The sequence below is a fragment of the Chamaea fasciata genome, unplaced genomic scaffold, assembly GCF_029207755.1.
Source record: "Chamaea fasciata isolate MVZ Bird 193981 ecotype frontalis unplaced genomic scaffold, bChaFas1.0.hap1 SCAF_3, whole genome shotgun sequence".
NCBI lineage: Eukaryota > Metazoa > Chordata > Aves > Passeriformes > Sylviidae > Chamaea > Chamaea fasciata.
Window position 1 is genome coordinate 61522371 of NW_027094088.1, and position 7113 is coordinate 61529483.

Sequence of the window (7113 nt, forward strand, 5' to 3'; positions counted from 1 at the left end):
TTGGGGTTTTTTCGGTTAACTGGAGGGCTCTGACTCAGGAGCTACATAGGGTCATATACTGTAATGCTCATAATGTACACACAGAAACTTGCATCGGGATCAACAATAACTCAGCATGTCAACAGACTCAAATCTGCAGCTGGGATAAATCAGCAGTTCCACTGGACCTTACATGAGCTGAGAGCTGGGCCTTAGTATTTCGCACTGCTGGTGGGAAACTGGTACGGACGAGCATTTTACGAACTTCAGGAATTGCAAAGGTGCCTCTACTGTAGGTCTAAAGCTATGAAAATACACCACGCAAATTTGAAACTGTGCAGTGACCTGCATAAAACAACAGATACTGAGACTCAGGACTAGTAACTGTATCTTTTACTCATGAGCTTGCTATGTAGACGATGACTGAATAATGAAATCTATTAAGTGTAATACTGTTAGAGTTTTGTTGGTTCTGATGGTTTTATATTTCTAGTGGACTGCGAGTTTTTTAGGTGTTGTTTTTAGCTGCAGAAAATAGTAATTTAAAGTGCTGGCTCAAATCTACATATTTACCAGATTTCCTTACTTCATAGGTTTTGAAAAAATTACAACTAAAGTAACTTCAAGCAATTGATAACAGAGATCAAATCTACATGTAATAATCTAAATATATGTAAATTATAGGTTATGATTTACTGAACAAACACGAAATTCAGTATTTCAGATTTCTCCTTGAATTTATATTTTATATTACAGAAATATTTATTTTATCAATAAATATTTCTGTAAATATTATTTTAGTAGCTTGATTTTAATACACAAATATTGTAGAAAAAGAAAAAAAAACATTTTTCTGTACATTTTGCGTTGCAATGGACAAAAATTATTTTATAGGTTAACTAAAATTCTTTTAAAAATCACAGCTGTTTCAATTATTTGGTCTGTATTAACACAAGGATTAATGATTAGATTACAGTGTATGATAGAAAATTGCAGTTTCATTATATTTCTGATTTTCAACATGACTCTTTTCTATCTTTCTAACAGAATCCGTAATGTTCAGTTATAATATTATGAAATATTTAAATAAGTAAAAGAATAATGAAAAATGTATTTTAAAATAATTCTTTGAAAGTTGAAATTGCTAATTTTTTCATACTTGTGCAGCTTTATAAAAAAGGCATTTCTGTGCCTTATAGGCAGAGTTTCATATTCTACCTGTTCAAAAGCTGCAGGAGTTTTGAATTCATTTTCTACAAGCAGTTGCCTTGTTTTCAAATAATGTTTCAAGAATTTCATATTTTTCCAGTTTCTAGCAAATGTAGTTTTTAAACACACATTAATTCATTTTCTGAACTTCAGCTGCAGCACAGCGTCCTCCCAGTTTTCCAGCAAGGCTGAGCTGTATTTTAGAACAAAAGGCATCATCTGGGACCAGTGATTAGAGAAAGGAAATTTCAGCAATTAAATAGTACCATCCAGGTCTGACTTTTTCAGGAAAACCATCTTCTCATGTTCCTTTTTATTTATTTTATTTTTTTTTTAATACAGGCAGTTTCAGTGATATTATTTTGTCACTTTTGCTTCCAGATCATGTAGGTTACTTGAAAACACTTCCATACATTTCAGTGGCTTAAAAGAGGCCAAGTTTGGGGCCATCACTGCTGAATTGCAAACCAGTAAACATTTAGCTCTCTGTTTCTGTAAGGAAAGAGATGAATTTAAAGACTAATTTTATCCACTACTCTCATACACTCTGAGTTGAAATAAGGGTAATGTTTGGAAATGAAATTAAAAAGCCATGTTTCCTTTCTGTCCTGAAACTTTTATAAGCACATCCTAATATGTTACATTCGTTCTCCCAGTCTGTACGTCATAACTATTAGTTTAATTAGTTTGTTTCTGGATTTTGACGTTATCTTCAGTCAAATTCTTCATCAGCTCTTCATCAAATCATAATTTTAAAGTCAATCTTGCCTCCAAAAATGCTGAAGAATTCTGTTTAAACAGTGTTACATCTTGAAATTAATAATCACATTTTATAAATTCTTGCTGAGCCAGAGGTCCATTGGTTTCTTTTCTAGTCAGGTAGGGATTGTTAAATACTTTCTGGTGCTAATCCAGTTTCAGTGGTTGATGAAAGACTTTGAAACATATCTTGGATGTGGATGTCAAAGCCTAAAATCTTTTGATGTTTTGTTCGGTGATGAAAAGATGTCTCTAAAACAGAACATAACAATTCAGCAAATGTAAACTCTTCTATAGTGTAGTTGATAGGCTTGATCATAGTGATGGGGATATACAGACTGACTCTCCTGTTACATTTGTATATTCTTTCTGTTGGACAGTTCAGGTGTGGTGGAATACTTTTGTAGTGAAACAGGAAAAGAGGAAATACAAAGGATCAAATGGTATGTTTTCCTCTCCTCTGTGGAACTTAAGAAAACCTCTTGCTTGGAAAAGAAGGGGGAAATGGTGATTTTTACAAGAAACTTTTGCCTTGTGGCTGTCACTACTGATGTAATGAAAAAAATTCAATTGCTGCAATTAATACTAGTCCAAACTCTATTTGGCATTCACCTTTTATTTTCATGAAGAAAGGAGACGATTCTCTAGAATCAATTATTTTTGTTACTTTTAGTTTTTGTATTTAGTTCTATTTCTATCTTGTGTTTCAGGCCCAGAACACTAAAAAACAAGAAAGGCAAAACATCATAAATTATATTTGAATTGTGACGATTTGCTGATTTTAAAGTTTACAATTTAAGCTTCAGTTTCATTTTTCAGGACATTCTGTGTATCAGCCCTCTGTATATCAGGTGCTAAGAACCTGTCTGAAGTCAGTTCACTTCCACAGGCCAGACACCATCTGTCTGTTGTGACTGCTTTGATTGCATTCATAAAATGAATGTCATTCATACTGGAGCATATAAATCACAGCTCAGCAGTCACTCTTACCTTCACAGATACTCCTTGTGCACTTGACATGCCATCAGCTAAAAGTGTATCAATTTCACTGCTTTTGAAGTAATTTGATGCAGGATCACATTGATATAGCTGTCCATTTCTTTATTAAATTACGTAACAGGAAAATGTTTCTTTTAGGTGTTTTCAATGAAAACCATAAGGATTAATAAATTACACAAAAATAATTACTTCAGATACCCACTTGGTCTGTGTTTATGCAACTTTTCTCATTATTTTTTTACATTTGTACTTTATTTGCATTTTGCTCCCAGATCTACTACACCCATTTAATACCAGTCCTATTCCCAAATTCCAGAAGGAACGTTACTCTCTTCAGATGTCATGCTGCAATGACTACATACAAACCAGACTGATCTTCCAGCACCTCTGCTCTGATCAACTAATCCAGACCTGCCAAAAAGACCCCCTTCTTTCAGAAACTTCTGCAAACCCAGACAGTGTTCTGAAAAAATGCCTGTTCTCTGCCTTAAAAATACATATTTTATGCAAATGTGTTACAAACAGAAGAAAGGAGAACACAAAATTTAATTATATTCCCCAGGATTTTACTTTATTATAAACTGGCCTAATTAGCATAACATGTAATAGCAATGGCCGCCAATGAGGACCGTAAAGATTAATAGATGGATACTTATTGCTTAGCTGCCAACTAATTTTATTTATCAGGGGCAGTGAATCAGAGGAGTTGACCACAAAAAGGCCCGAGAGTGATGGTTGTTTTTTCTTCACTTTGTTCTTCACATGAAGGGTAGCAACATCTTTTAGCCTCATTCCCCACAGGGACCATGTTTTTTCCCTGTTGACTTTTTCTTCAGTCAGAAAGAAAGCCCTATATGCAACAGCGTTTTTCCTACCTCTTCATTAATTTCCCATGGGTTATGTCAGCTCTGAAACACAAAATGATGTGCTATGGAGTGGTCTGCTTAGCAGTACAACTTCCTACCAGTTTTCTTGCCACGGCTGCAGAGGAAAATGGGTGATCACAGTTTGAGATGTCCGCACCTGAAGCAAAAACTCAGACATCTCTTGCTGATGTTTGAGGCTGTCAGTAATCCTCAGCTCTCCTAAAGCAAAGGCAGAAGTGGTCATTAGGCCAATGTAAATGAAAAATGCCCACTTCTTGCCTGGCACTGCCTAGATACCCCATAAATGTACTAAAAGAAGAGATATATATGCATGTTTGTTAACATTAAAGCCAGATAGAAAACTGATCATATGTATATCTCAGGTCAAAAACCAAATACTGTTTTTGGGGTTTTTTTAATTAATAAATGGTACATGATAGCCAGCAGCATGCCTGAACCCTGTTTTGCCACAGTAACTCTGATGATGGACTTCAGCATACTGAATTCAAAGAGAAACAGCAAAGTAACAGACAGGTTATGTTTCAGATGAGGTGAATTGATTGCTGGAAACTTAAATCACACTTTTTGTGACAGAAGCCAAGCCATATATAACGTTATTGTTATATGTGAACATGATAGAAAAAACAGAAAGAGTGGCCACTGAAGTGAAACAAGAATTTAAAGATTGCCTTCAGAGTGCATGGAATACACATATAGATGTATATTCCTACAACAGGAATTGCCATTAGTGCACAAAATTGGCATGTACTGTGCTGTCAAGAAGACAGGAGGAGAAAAATAAGTAATTCGTATTTATTTCTTTTAGCGTCGTAATTAATAAGGGAGTTAAAAAAGAGAACGTTTCAGATAAAATGCAAATAATTCAAATAGACTGTAATCAAAATGTGTTTTTTCCATTAAGATTTTCAGAAGTTACTTATTAACTGCCAAAAGAAATACACAGTCACCTGAAAATGAAGTAATATAATATGCCAGTTTACTGCAAATGGTTCCTCAGTGATCTGCTTTCTGTAGTAAGCAGACATGAAATAATTTGTCTTCAAAATTATGTTAAAAAATTAATGATCTAATACAAACTATCAAGAGTGGGATGCAAAGTTCAGCTGCCTATTATTTTCTGTGAAAAGTGATTGAAAACATTAGACCTGTATTAGTTAAAAATAAGCACTCTAGAGAACTACAGCATTACTCTTTAGTTTCCATCATTACAGAAATGCTCAAATTTCTTTGGAATACACAGAAATATTTAAATCTGTCATGCTTTCTGCAAATTCACAAACACCTTTTTTTTTACAGCAATTATTAGCAAAATATAAACCCCTGTGAAACTATTCCAGATTGGATTGAGAAGCAGTAGTTTTCTGAAGGTAGCAAAAAGAAAGTTTTAAAATGCTGCTGCTGTAGCATAAAGGAAGGAAAAGTACTTCTTTAGAGAATATGGTGAGGTACAGGAATTACTAAATCCTTTTCCCTTCAGCTAATTAACTGCTAATTTTATTCTTGGGAATGTAGTTTTGCATCTGGAAGTTTTTTTAATATCTTGCTATATAATGTTTAGAAAGAAGCTTCAAAGATTAATTATCCATTGAGCTAAAAATTCAGTAGCTTAGAATCATTCTGCCTTCTGGGGACAGTAACATTTGCAGTTTCAAATGTAATTAAATGGAAGTGGTAGTTGAGAGAGTGAAAGATCATGTATATACTTCTTTGAATGTAAAACAATGCCATAAGTATTACTTAAATAAATGTAACTGTGACCACAGTTTTGTAAATAAACAACTGCTAATACAACCTTTTTCTTCCAGTACAGAACAAATACACTTTCTTCAAACAGTGCTCGACACAAAGGAAAACAGCGAGGGTGCAATGCTTCAGGTTAATAAAGCTAAAAGATAGCAGCTGTAGCCTTGCACAGAGGGAAGATGCTGCTTTCTGCTGTAAGAAATCGGAGCCTTAAACCACTACACCCAAGAATAACCATAGTGACTGTGGGGACGGGAAGCCATATCAAGTTTTTCTCCCTGCCCTGTGCAACTGTGTAAGCCTGTTGTTAAGAAGTACATAAATGTATGTGGAAGCGCTACAAACAGTAGAACTGGTTTAGGAAACAGAGATACAATACTGATTTTCTAGCCACATTGAGGCTCTCCCTACCTGAGCTTACAAAGGGTAATTAAACTACCACAAAGCTAAGAAAAATATCTATTTTAAGCTGAAAGCCACACCTCTTGCATCAGCACAAATACAACAAAACTAGTGCCATAAAAAGACAGAGTGAATCATAACACAAATGCAAAAGTTTTTGGAAGGAACATACTGTAATGTGAGCTGACACATGGAAAACAGAAGTCAGCTCTAACATCTCTCATCTTTACTCTAGGTATTTTATATTTTGTATTTTGGCTGCCTTGCCCGAATAGTGGCAGAGTTTTGTTTTTTAGTGTACAGTGACGTTTGTCATAGCAACAATATGTTATTTTTTTTAAGTACCTTCTCCTGGGCAGGAGCTATGGCTTCTTAACATAACCAGTGATGCACCAATAGTACCAGTTGTACTACAGAATGGTTCCCTTGGAGCAGGTCAATAGCCTCACACTGCTGCTCATTGGCACCCTGACTGATGGTGCTTTGCCGCCTTACAAACCAACTAGTCAGTGCTGCCATAGAGCAACACAATGAAAAGCATAAAAATGCTGTTCAGAGACAGCTCTTTGCCTAAAACTTTGGCAGGTATGTGCTTTTTCAGTTTGTTTTTTGTTGGATTTTTTTAAAGGGTAATGCATTGATACTGAATGATGCTCTTCTTTGTAGCAGGAATAAAAATATGCTTATACTTGTCATTGGGAGATTTTTTTCCAGCATGTTTTTCAAACTGGTCTAGAGATATTTGCTGTTTTGAAATACGCATTTGCACTTCTCTAGCATTCTCTCCACTTTTATTTGATGCTGTTGTGATGTCAGTAGGCTGAATCTTGTCTGCAAAGTGTCCTGGAAGAGAGCCAGGACAGGAGAATGAGGAGAAAAAACCCAAGCATATAAAGAATATGGGAACTAGATGGCCTAGTTTTCATGGGGGACTTCTGATGTAAAAGTCATTCAGCAGAAGGCCTGTACTCATTGGTAAGCTCAGCTATTCTGCAGCACTACAAGTAAGTGAAACAGCTATAAAGATAGCTTAGTTCTTTAACAGCATTTGTAACGTCTTTACAATACCTGTGCAGAATGAAGTAGATGGAGACAAGGAGTCATTCTGATCCTAACCATCCCGCTTTAGGCTTTA